Genomic DNA, 13,957 nt, shown 5'->3' with positions numbered 1-13,957 from the left:
AATCACTGACCTTTGTGTAAAAAGCAAATTTAGAACAGACAAGTGTACATATAGAATAAAAGCTGGACGCTGTATAGGCCTACTAAGGGTGATGGATTTATGAGACAAAATTTAATGATGTTTGAAGATGGTTTAGTTTAACTCGTAGGAGATTTCCTATGAAAGGATGGTAAGACTCGTCAAATTTCACAAGTTTGTTTCCAAATAATACGGATCAAATTACAATTAAGGCTTAATCTCCCAATGATATGCGAAGTGGATCAGGTGATTGATGCGCCACACGAACAAGTAAAGATGATGTCCTCTATAAAATTTGGAAAAAGCTATACTTTTGTTTAAAGTATAAAGTGGAGGTTGAGCGCGTGAGAGGGACGGATGAATGAAAGGGAGATGCGACTGAAGGGTGGGGATGAGCGGATGGGAGAAAAGCATAGATTCGAATTTCTGCATACCCTTAATACTCGGTTTAATTGCACTTAAATCCCCCGACTCAAGTGATCTCTATTTTAAAACTGAGCAAATACATATTGTAAATAAATACCCCAAAGTTAAGTAAGAATTTGGCTTCTCTACATGTCCAAAAACACCACATAACACTAAAATGTAACTTTTACAAACTTTAAGGTATTTAAGTGAAGTCAGTTACAGATCGAGGGTATTTATATGCAACATTGCGTAAACAAAATGACATCAATGTGTAACATTTTGAAACTTTAGAGCATTTATCTGCTACTTTAGGACATTTATCTGTACGATTTTAAAATAAAAACCACTTAGGTGCAAGTTGGTGAAACTATAGGGCATTTAAGTGCAATTTTAGCCTTAATATTCCAATAACAATGTAGAACATTATGTTATTTATTCAATTATTCAACGGTTCTAGATCTTGTTTGACATTAAAAATTGCAAGACTTGTGACAAAGGAAGATGGAGACAAAGTACATTGATCTGAACCGTCGTCTACGGTATTATGCATGGCAAATCTTCGAAAGCACGTGACAAGTTAAAAGGCTCTCTTTGTGTACTTTGAAAGCACACGACAAGTGAAATTAAGGTCCCCTTTTCAACCTTGGTTATAACGCTGAGTTCGGGCATGTGATCTCCCTAACACGTAGGAGAAGTTTGGCAATATTTTTTTTACAAACTTTCAAAACCAACTCATTTAGAAACTTAATTGTAAAAATCGATATGTTTTCAATTTAATCACCAAAATCGACCCAGTTTCAGCAAATTTGATCAATTTTGTTGGGAGGCGTGTGTGTGTGGGAGAAGTGGACATGGGGACCCACGTCACGTGAGGAGTTGTTTTGTTTTCGGTGTGGGGCCTACAAATTTGTTCGTGGGATTCCATTGGGTTTGTGAAAACCGCGTGAACTGCCATGAAGAGATCATGAGTGTGGTGGGACCAACCTACTCACGTGAAATGATGTGGTTTGTGAAAACCGTGTGGGCCTACCCGATTCCGCACATCCTATAAATTCTCTAGGGTTTCGTGAAGAGCAGATGTGCGAAGGAGGGTAGCAGTTTTCTTTTGGCGGCTTGCAGAGGCTGGGAAAAAAAAGGCAGTGTGCAAAAGTGAATTTTTGGGCGGCGTGTTATTCCGGTGGCTGTTTCTTTTGAGAGAAAAACTGAGAGATATTTGTGTGTAAGAGAGAGATTATTTGAGGGTTTAAATTGTGAGAGTTGTAAACCTAGTTATATTCTCTCCTCTCTAATAGTAGATCTCCCCCCTCCTTGCCCCGTGGACGTAGGCAGTTTGCCGAACTACGTAAAATTGGTTTGTTTGAGTTTGTGGCCATTGTAATAGTTTTTAGGATCCCTCGACGCGCAGTCCTAGAGCTGACGAGAGGAAAATTTTCGCTGCGCACAACAAGTGGTATCAGATCTCGGGCTACGCTTGGGCTATTTGGAGGAGTAGATCAATTTGGAGGCTCGCCTAGGGCTTCGTTTGGTGATAAAGGTGGGATCTTTTGGTAAAGACTCTATCTTTCAGTTTTGGATCTATTCTTTGTTCGTTGGTGCGTAAGATGTCGGGGAAAGAAGGTGCTTCGGGTGTCGAGGGTGGTGCTTCTGGCGCGAAGACCATTCAGAGTTTGAATATCCACTCTATGAAGATAGATGTGGAGAAATTTAATGGCACAAACAACTTTGGATTATGGAGATGCGAGGTTTTGGATGCGCTGAACGCGCAGAATTTGGAGGATACATTGGAGTTAGATGGCAAGCCAGATGAGATTGAAGAGAAGGTTTGGAAAAAGATGAATCGAACGGCGTGTGGTGTGATTAGGTCTTGTTTGACTCAAGATCTAAAATATGATGTGATGAATGAGACTTCTGCGAAGAAGATTTGGGAGATTCTCGAAAGCAAGTATTTGACCAAGAGTGTGGAAAATCGCTTGCATTTGAAGAGGAGACTTTATCGTTTCCAGTTGAAGAAGGGAACCTCCATTAGAGATCACATGAACCACTACACAAAGCTTCTTGCGGATTTGGCGAATGTGGATGTCATAATTGAAGATGAGGACAAGGCGTTGCTGTTATTGAGTTCCTTGCCCGACGAGGAATATGAGACCTTCGTCCTTACTCTGATTAATGGGAAGGCATCTCTTTCGTATAGTGAGGTCACTGCTGCACTAGTGAATTATCAGCTTCGGAAGAAGGATAAAGAGACTTCGACTGAGTCGGTAGCAGAGGCGTTGGTCGCAAGAGGGAAGAATCCAAACCGAAAGAATTGGAAGTCACAGTCTAGAGTAGGAAAAGATCAGTGTGCTTGGTGCAGGGAGACTGGTCATTGGAAGAAAGACTGCACAAAGCTCGACGAATGGATGAAGAATAAGCAGAAAGGAAAAGGGAAGCAGCCATCATCAGAAGCAAATATCGTATCGGATGGTAATAATTCTGACTCTTCTATTTATTCGCTTTCTATCAGTCCTACAGATAGCTATTCGGAAGAATCTGAATGGATGTTGGATAGTGGTGCGACCTATCATGTGTGCCCTAGAAGGGAATGGTTCTCCAGTTTTGAGAAGCTGGTGGATAGTGGTGTGGTGTACATGGCTGATAACCGTGCATGCCAGATCCTTGGGATAGGAAGAATTCGCATAAAGATGTTTGACGGGACTGTTAGAGAGTTAAACGATGTGAGATATGTTCCTTCTTTGAGGAAGAACTTGATCTCGATTGGAGCTTTGGTTGGAGAGGGTCTGAAGGTTCGTGTTGAGGACATGGTTCTCGAGATTGCGAGAGACTCTCGTATTTTGATGAAGGGCGTCAGGAGAAATAACCTGTATTACTTGACTGGAGGTATAGTGGCAGGTGGAGAGCTGACGACTTCTGTTGATTCGACTAGACTGCGGCATTTGGGGCTTGACCATTCCAGTATTGATTCCTCGCATAGATTGAAAGAGGGTGCAAAGACCTGCAGTTTAAAGTCCAGTGAACATGTTGATGTGAGCAAGAAGACCGAGGTGAAGTTTGACACCTCTATTCACCGAGTTAAGGGTCGTTCTAGAGGAGTTCACGTGGATGTTTGGGGGCCTTCCAAGGGGGCATCATTGGGAGGTAATAGGCGTTTGGTTTCCTTTGTTGGTGACTGTTCTAGGCGTGTTTGGGTTGCAACCAAATCCCCTTTGGAGAAAGTCCTAGTAGTATCCAACAGATTGAAGAAGTGTATAATAGACAGAAAGGTGAATGTACTCTATTCTGGTGGGAGGTACAAGATGGACCTGTTTCTGTATTGGAGCCGAGCTCACGGCATTTCGAGACACTTCGTTGGAAAGGAAATCTTGGGGCAACTAGATAGGTTGGAAAATTTGGAGAACCGTACCTTGCTGGAGGAGGAACGGTGTTTGTGGTCGAGTAATGGTCTGCAGAAGAGTTTCTGGACAGAGGCTTCGACATATTTGGGTATCCTATTAAAGAGTTGTCAACTGCTGTGATTGGGGGTAAAACTCCATTGGAAGATAGGTCTGATAGTGTCACTTCGGTTGAGGCTTCGATGAGGAAGCCAATTGACTCTCAGCAGGTGGAGAGTTTTGGACAGACCTTAGAGGTATCGCAGCGGGTGGAGAGTGATGCTACTCCACATTGGGTGAAGATTACTCCAGATCATACTGCATTGTTTGGGATTCCAGCTAAGGTGACACAGCTTAGGGATCATTTGGATTTGGGTGCAGATGATGAGTTGGGTTTTGATTCGAGTGCAGCTGGCAGACATAGTTTGGATATGGCCAGTGGTTCACCTCAGGTGGAGGTGTTTGAGGCCATTGGAGGTACTATCAGCCGCAGAGTTGATGATATTGGAGAAGGGTTGCGAACTCTTCTATTGGATTGAGGTCGTTAGCGGCCATTTGGGTGAACTACGTTCGGCTTGATTCCTTGGGCAATAGGATACGTAGGCAGTCTTTACGATGCAGCCGGGTTGGATTATTTGATGGGGGTGAGACCGATTTGGTGAGTTGATACCGATATTTGGAGAGTGTTTGCATTCTCATTTGGGCTCTCGACTTGTTATGGATCGAGTCTGTTGTCGTGAATTGTTTCACGGTGTACTGGACACAACAAGTGAGACATTTGTTTTGGTTGGTGTCGGCTCAGTTTTGGGAAAACTTCGCCGAGGTGGAGAATTGTTGGGAGGCGTGTGTGTGTGGGAGAAGTGGACATGGGGACCCACGTCACGTGAGGAGTTGTTTTGTTTTCGGTGTGGGGCCTACAAATTTGTTCGTGGGATTCCATTGGGTTTGTGAAAACCGCGTGAACTGCCATGAAGAGATCATGAGTGTGGTGGGACCAACCTACTCACGTGAAATGATGTGGTTTGTGAAAACCGTGTGGGCCTACCCGATTCCGCACATCCTATAAATTCTCTAGGGTTTCGTGAAGAGCAGATATGCGAAGGAGGGTAGCAGTTTTCTTTTGGCGGCTTGCAGAGGCTGGGGGAAAAAAGGCAGCGTGCAAAAGTGAATTTTTGGGCGGCGTGTTATTCCGGTGGCTGTTTCTTTTGAGAGAAAAACTGAGAGATATTTGTGTGTGAGAGAGAGATTATTTGAGGGTTTAAATTGTGAGAGTTGTAAACCTAGTTGTATTCTCTCCTCTCTAATAGTAGATCTCCCACCTCCTTGCCCCGTGGACGTAGGCAGATTGCCGAACCACGTAAAATTGATTGTTTGAGTTTGTGGCCATTGTAATAGTTTTTTAGGATCCCTCGACGCGCAGTCCTAGAGCTGACGAGAGGAAGAGCTAATATCCCACTTTGATGGGATATTAGGCTTCAGATTCTTGTTCCCTTTGAAAAACAAGAATTCTTATCGATCTTTCTCTCTTATTGTGCATCAGAAACTCTGCCGAAATTTCCGCTGCGCACAACAAATTTTAGCGAAAAACATTACAAATATGACTGAAACTGGGTCGATTTTAGCGAAAAACAACTTCACAAGACTTCAAGTCCCGTGAAGTTTAAGCCCCCGCTAACAAAGCAGATTAGGGGGTATATAAGTTCACGAGACTTAAAGTTCCGTGAAATTTTACAATTCCGCAAACTTCACGGGACTTCAAGTCTCGTGAAGTTTAAATCCCCACTAACAAAGCGGATTAGGGGGTATGTAAGTTCATGGGATTTGAAGTTCCGTAAAATTTTACAATTCCGCAAACTTCACGGGACTTCAAGTCCCGTGAAGTTTAAGCCCCCGCTAACAAAGCGGATTAGGGGGTATATAAGTTCACGAGACTTAAAGTTCTGTGAAATTTCACAATTCCACAAACTTCACGGGACTTCAAGTCTCGTGAAGTTTAAACCCCCGCTAACAAAGCAGATTAGGGGGTATGTAAGTTCATTGGATATGAAGTTCCGTAAAATTTTACAATTCCGCAAACTTCACGGGACTTCAAGTCCCGTGAAATTTAAGCCCCTACTAACAAAGCGGATTAGGGGGTATATAAGTTCACGAGACTTGAAGTTCCGTGAAATTTTACAATTCCGCAAACTTCACGGGACTTCAAGTCTCGTGAAGTTTAAGCCCCCGCTAACAAAGCGGATTAGGGGGTATGTAAGTTCACAGGATTTGAAGTTCCGTGAAATTTTACAATTCCGCAAACTTCACGGAACTTCAAGTCCCATGAAGTTTAAGCCCCCGCCAACAAAGCGGATTAGGGGGTATATAAGTTCACGGGACTTAAAGTTCCGTGAAATTTTACAATTCCGCAAACTTCACGGGACTTCAAGTCCCGTGAAGTTTCAGGCAAAGTTTCCAGAGAGCAGCGCTCTCTAGAATTCAACCTGCAACTCTACGGGACTTGAAGTCCCGTGGAGTTGCAGGTTTTAAAAAACATGCACAGCTTCTGTGCATGTTTTTTATATACACATATTTCCCAACGATTTCTTAACAATATACATGAAAACAATTTCCCAATAATTTCATAACAATATACATGAAATTCCCGCCTCATTCACAACAATATATATGAAATTTCCCGCCCCATTCACAACAATATACATGAATCAAACAATACACGCGAAAATCACATATATACTGCATTAAAACAATATTCATGAAATTTACATATATAAACAATAATCGATCCACAAAAGTAACAAATTTGAACAATCTAACCACATCGTTCGTAAAATTTACAAAAATAACAAATTTGAACAAAAGAAATTCACATACATCTCAAAAGTCCTCCTCTCCTTCCTCTCCCTCTCTTACCCCTTCCCTCACTCTTTCGCCCCGTCTCCGCCCCCTTTGTCCATGCTGCTAAGCCTCAATGATTTGTGCATCTGATTTGTAGGCGTCTAAAAATGCATGTAGATGTCCGTACGTAGCTCGAGACGAAGAGAAGACGATGAACGTTATCATCCGAGTCAAGAAGGATTATCCGAGTGACCCGCGCTTATCGGTCAGCTCCAAGAGAGTGCACGCGTCAGTCAGCTCCAAGTGACCGTTGCGCACGTCAGTCAGCTTGCGCACGTCAGTCAACTCAAAGTGTTCGACGCGCTCGTTGGTCAGATCCAAAGTCCCCGACGTGCTTGTTGGTCAGTTCCAAGTGCCGTAAAGAATCTAACGAACATATGGAGCGAGTTAACAACGCGTGCAAGTCAACAAGACGATCAAATACGCAAAACGACAGAAAATACAAGTCCCGAAAAATCGGAAAACACTAAAAAGTTCAGCAAAGGCCAAACTTCCCACGCTCGCACGGGTCGGACGCATCCGACCCGCGCTCGCGCCCAGCCCCCCCCCGCGCCCCCCGCGGGTCACCAGTGTCCGTCGTGCTGTTTTGATCCCCAAACACGTTTTCGACGGTTTGGAGCGGTTTTCTCGGGATTTATCTATTCCAGGGGTTCCCAACTGACTTGATATCATTCACAAACGTGGTTAGGACGTTATAAGGCCAAATCGTTCATTCTCATCCAAATACCCCACAACCGAAGCCTATAAATACAGGCCTAGGGGCTCATTTTACAGGGGCGGAATGTTATCAAGACGAGGAGGTGCTGTCGGATTGAGGAGTCAAAGGAGCACGAATTTCAGAGGAGGCTAACTGATCTCGGCGAAGTTCTTCAGCATAAAGAGGAAGAGTTCAAGAGATCTGAAGCCCCGTCCGTCCGTTCCTCGAGATTAGGCTTGGTCTTAATCTCGAGAAGAGCTACTGATTTTGCTTGGTCGATTTCAGAGCTTCAAGCGAATACTTCTTTGGTGAAGTAGGAGCTATGTCAATTTTTTATCAACCGGATCTGATCCGTGACGGTCCACGGATATTGACGTCCCCGACACAGGCAAAGATCCCGCAAAAGCAATAGGCGATAAACACCTATTGCGTGTTATTTTAAAGAGAGTTGTAATCTATTTTCATTGTATTGAAAGTCTTATAAAAAGGCTATCTATGTTTTGAATTTATTGTAACGCCTGAAGTTGTAATAAATTCAGCAATGAAAATAATTTTCTACCCAAACACGCTGGCGACTATAGTGGGAGCCAACAGCCTTTCTGCGAAGGCTGGCGTGTCGCAATCTCGGATCCTTATCCCGGTTGAAGAAGAGGTCGAGTACGAGTTTGATCAACAGAAGTATGAGGAGTACTTGTCCTCCTCCTCCAGATCCTCCGCCTCTCGCAAGCGCAGGAAGATCAATGTCCCTCCAGCCTCCAACCAGGCCGGATCTTTAAATCTGAACTCCTCCTCAATCAAGGAGTTGAGTACTGAAGGTGCGCCAATCCTATAGAAGAGGGCTCGCCAAAGGCAGCGCCAACGCCTCGCGCGCCGATTCGCCAAGGCTTTAGAGACTGTAGACGGGATCCGTTATGAAGCGGATCTGAAATTCAAGGAGCGTCGAGCGCCCCAACAGCGGACGAATGAGAAACCCTCCAAGTTCTCAACAAATGAATAGATCCAAGTCAAAAGGACCCGTTCAACTCTTCAGGAGCGAATTCAGAAACGCCGGGCATTGCTTGCGCACGCGAGAATCCTTATGCAAAGAGCCAAAAAATTGCAGATAGAAGAAGTGGAAAAGAAGCCACTAAGACTGCACAAAGTATGGATGCCAAAGTCTAAGACGGTGGACGAAAAGATCAAAAAAACACGGGTCACTCAAGTCTGACCCTCCAGCCAGCGGGTCACTCAAGTCTGACCCTCCAGCCCACGGGTCACCCAAGTCTGACCCTCCATACCGCGGGTCACCCAAGTCTGACCCTCTAGTCCGCGGGTCACCTAAGTCTGACCCTCCAGCCCGCGGGTCACCCAAGTCCGACCCTCCATGTCGCAGGTCACCCAAGTCTGACCCTCCAACCCGCGGGTCACCTAAGTCCGACCCGCGCCAGGGTTAAGACAGGATATATTCTGCACCTATTCCATCGAGTTCCGTCCTTTAATTGATCCCGTACCTCCGATGGAGCCCCGCGATAGCGTGGATTTGTCCCGATTTAAGAAGAAGATCACAGATCGTCTCGGTCCTTCGCATGCGGGTGAGGCAAAGCCCCGGTTAAAGAACGCTCAGGCCCGTTGAATGAATCCCAAGCAGTTTATCAGGCTGGGGGTTGTAATCGTCCTCCTAAGCAGTGGAAGAGACCGCATGGTGGTAAATTCCCCATAACCGACCACATGGGATTACGTGTTGAAATCCAGGAGCCCGTTGAGTTCCCGTGCTTATGAGAGCGTAGATCTAAACGTGTGACTCTCGAACACACTGACAGAGTGTTATGTCCCCAGAAAAAAACGTATCCGTCTGACGACAACGTTACACCTAGGGATTCATGCCAACATACGATGGGTTGCTCCGGTCATCAGACCGACGAGTTGTACTATCGGGTTGGGGTTACGAACAAGTCTCGAAAAAGAAGTACCCGAGAGATGGATTGTCACTGTCCGTGTGCCAGACTTATCAGGATAGTATTATCAGCATGTAGCTGTTCCAAGACCGCTCCACAGAGGGTCTCGGTATTCGAGAGAATCTCCAACGGAACGGCTAAGTCCAAGCCGAGGCGTTTCCATAAGAAACGATCAACCGAACTTCCAGAAGTCACGGTTAATATGGTCGATAAGGAAAAGTCGACTCGACCTTCTAATTCTGACTCGCTCATATCGCATCGTCTAACCCGGTTGCGATCAGGAACCATTAAACAAAGAGATTATCAGAGAATGCAGAGGGGATTATTCTCGGATGATGAAGCATCAGATGCCAACTCTGCAGTCGCCTTTGATAAAACAATATCTAGCCCAGGACAATCCCATGAAGTGTTTATGATTAACACCGAGGAAATAGCCAAAATGGTTGAGAATGCTCTAGCCAAGCAGAAATAAGCATTCAAAATCGAAATGGAAACGACTATGCAGGAGATGAGACAAATGCACGACCAGCAGATCCGAGCCTTGTCGAATCAGATAGGTGAATCCAGTCGTCGCAACAATGCCAGCCAAGCAGCTAGCGATTCAGTCATGGATGAATATCTCAATGCTGATAACCCTCCCGTTGATCAGAATGCTGGGGGTGGCCCTACTAAAGATAACAACGCTGGGGGTGGTCCCACCGAAGATGATAATACCGGGGGTGGCCGCGTTGTTCCTCTCAGAAATCATCCAAAGTATGATACAGACGAGGATGAGAAGATGAAAGATCTCGAGAGTAAAATCAACGCTCTAATGTCTGCTCGAGAGGTGAAGAAAACCAGTATTCCGTGTCCTTACCCAAGAGAGTGTGACTCAATAGCATACCCGGAGAAGTTCAACCTGATCAACTTCATGACGTTCGACGGGAAGGGTTCGCCCACTCAGTATCTGATCTACTTCGAGTCTCACTTGGGCATGATCTATAGCAATGAGGCATTGAAGATTCGGTCATTCGTTGGCACCCTTCGCGGGCCTGCCTTCGATTGGTACCGCCATCTTAAGCTTGGAAGCATTAATAACTGAGAAGACCTGGAGTGCTTTTTCCTCGCTCACTTCTTTGATGATGATGCCGAGGTGTCAATCAAGACACTCTTCAATGAGAAACAAGAAGACGACGAGACGGTCGACGACTTCGTCAAGCGCTTCTGGAATAAGGCGATGAATTGCCAAGATCCGATCACATAGGACTTCATCCTCCAAACCTGTCACAACAACCTCTCTTTGGATTTGTTGGAAGTTGTGGGAGTAGCATCGTCAGATACCTGGAAAGAGTTAAAAGTGCGCGGAGAGCAGGCCGAACGCTTCCTCAGAAGGAAAAAAAGCCGAGAGAAGCCAACCGACGGCTAACCCTCCAAACTTAAGCTTCGTCTCCCGTGGTAAGGAGAAGACACCTGCAGCAGTTGTTGATGTTAATCAGACGTCACAACAACAACCCTGGAGACAGCGAAATACTTCGGGTCCGAAACTCAAAAAAGAATACTCCTTCAAGGACGAAGACGTTCTTGTCATTTTCGAGTCCCTCCTTGAAAACAACAATATCAAGCTACCACCTATCACGAATCGGAAGGAAGCTAATAACACTGCGGATCTAAAGTACTGTACGTACCACAGGAGGATCCTTCATCCTACCAATGCTTGCTTTGCTCTAAAAAATAACATCCAAACCTTGGTTGAAGCTAGCGTCATAACGCTGGGATAAGCCAAATGAGAACGGCAAGACTCCGACAAGTATAAGAATATAAACTGCTCCTTCTGACACTTCGAAGAGTATACGAGTATAAACTGCTTCTCGATCCTCCAACAGATGCATGAGGTTAAACTGTTCATTGCATACTCCAATAGGTATATGAGTCTAAACTGTTTCCTACCTTAGACGGGAAGTTCCTAGAGAATTTTATACATAATATTCTTAAGGATAACTCGATCACGCAACTGAGTTCAATATCAGACCCAATTTTGCAAAAAGCTGGGGGTGGATAATTCATGTAACGGGAAGTTCCCGAAATAATTCTATATAGTGTATTCTTAGGGATAACCCGGTCACTACAAGAAGGTGATGAATAAGAAACTCCCACTTCTTAGGGATAACCCGGTCACTACAAGAAGGTGATGAATAAGAAACTCCCACTCAAACTCCCGCTATGTTTGTGCACTCAACACTCCCATTGTTAGAGTCGTGATGAATAAGAAACTCCCACTCAAACTCCCGCTATGTTTGTGCACTCAACACTCCCATTGTTAGAGTCCGGACGTAGCACTCGGAATTTTAATCTCCTGATCATTGACAATTGTACAACCTCTCCGTGTTAAGTATTTGTCACTTAACACTAGGAACTCCCTTTGAGTGATTTGTACGAATCAACACTCCCATTGTAATTTGTACTCTCACTCTCAGTGTTCATTTTGTCAAACCTTCCTACAGTTAGGGCCAAAACCAAAATCCCCTCTCGATTCCTTCCATGAATGAGATGTCCACTTTCACTCCCACTTGGTCAAACCTTTAAATAGCTAGGACCACAACCAAAATCCCCTCTTGATTCTTTCCATGAACGAGAGGTCCACAAATTGAACGATCAAACCTTTAACAGTTAGAATCGCTCAAACCCCCCATTTGGTCAAACCTTCCTACAGTTAGGGTCAAAGCTAAAATCTTCTCTCGATTCCTTCCATGAATGAGAGGCCCACTTTAAAATCGAGTGATCAAACCTTTCTATAGTTAGTGTCACCTCAAACCTCCCATTTGGTTAAACCTTCCTACAGTTAGAGCCAAAACCACAATTCACTTTTCATAAACGAGAAACCTACCTTTAGTTCGGTAATCAAACCTTCCGACAATTAGGATTATCCGAATCTTTTCGATTCTTAGAGTGGAGATCCCACTCTTAGTTTCACCTTCCCGGATTCAGGAAGTGGAGATCCCACTTTGAGTTTCCTTTGGTAACTGGAGATAGAATATAAAATTCTTCCTCTTCAACTTTGGGAGATAGAATATAAAATTCTTCCTCTCCCGCATCGGGTTCGTCTTTGCCCTAAGAGAAGACACAATATTTCAATATTATAACTCTAAAATAGGTACCTCACACGCGCGGGTAATTTTATCCTGAATCCTAAGTAGGAATAAGTCAACGCCTAACACGCGTTGCCGGTTTAGTCTTTCACCGATTGAAAAAGACACCAGAATCTAAGTCTGAGGACTTTTATCCCGAAGCCTAAGTAGGGATAAGTCAGCGCCTAACACGCGTTACCGGTTAGTCTTTTGCCATAAAAAGGACAAAAGCCCACATATTCAACATTGTGACAGGTTGTTATTCATAACACTAAAATCCACGCCTTACACGTGCAGGGAATTTTATCCCGAATCCTAAGTAGGGATAAGTCAACGTCTAACACGCGTTGCCGGTTTAGTCTTTCACCGATTAAAAAAGACACCAGAATCCGAGTCTGAGGATTTTTATTCCGAAGCCTAAGTAGGGATAAGTCAACGCCTAACACGCGTTGCCGGTTAGTCTTTTGCCGTAAAAAGGACAAAAACCCACATATTCAGTATTGTGGCAGGTTGTTATTCATAACGCTAAAATCCACGTCTTACATGCTCGGGGAACTTTATCTCGTCTCCTAAATTGAGATAAGCCTACGCCTAATATGCATTCCCAGTTTAGTCTTTCACCAATTGAAGAAGATACCATAATCCGAATCTGGGGACTTTTATCCTGAATCCTAAGTAAGGATGAGCCAACGCCTAACACGCGTTGCCGGGTAGTCTATTCACATAAGAAAGACGAAGTCTATGAATTCAATATCGTAGCACTAAGAGAGTTAACTCTCTTAGCACAACGTTACATGCAGAACAGACTTAAACAATCTGCATGATAGCTCGACTCGAACAGTAGTCGGTAAATGCACGTCAAATCCGTTAAAGGCTGAGGATTTGCCAAAAATCCTAAGTCTACGTCTAACACATGTCGCCGGGTAGTCTATTCCCATGAGAAAGACGAAGTCTACATATTCAATATCATAACACTAATGGAGTTAACTCTCTTAGCACAACGTTACATGTGGAACGGACTTAAACAATCTGCATGCTAGCCCGATTCAAACGGTAGTCGGTTAAGGCTTATCAAATCCGTTGAGGCCTGAGGGTTTGTCAAAAATCCTATAAAGTGTGAGAGTCATTGACGCACCAGCTTCATTAGTTGGTCTAATGGCTTGAGGATCCAATGACTTCAGAATAAGATCCATACATGCAGATGAATCAGCTTTAATAGTTGGTCCTGCAGCTCTAACATTTGGGACCGCCGCGCTCCAATGCCTTAAGAGCTTAAACTGTGTAGACTCCAGCAAACGTACGAGTATAAACTGTGTTAACGCTCCAATGCCTTAAGAGCTTAAACTGTGTAGACTCCAGCAAACGTACGAGTATAAACTGTGTTAACGATAGTCAACGTGTTACAACAAAGGTTAACGCCAGTCAACGCGCTACGGTAAAGGTCGATGCCGGTCAACGCATTAGCAATTTCACCAAAATAAGGCAAAGGATGATTCAAGGAAGTTCAATCACATTCAGATATGAATTTCTGAT

The sequence above is a fragment of the Asparagus officinalis genome, chromosome 6 (genome assembly GCF_001876935.1).
Source record: "Asparagus officinalis chromosome 6, Aspof.V1, whole genome shotgun sequence".
Taxonomy (NCBI): Eukaryota; Viridiplantae; Streptophyta; class Magnoliopsida; order Asparagales; family Asparagaceae; genus Asparagus; species Asparagus officinalis.
This window is presented reverse-complemented; position numbering follows the sequence as displayed.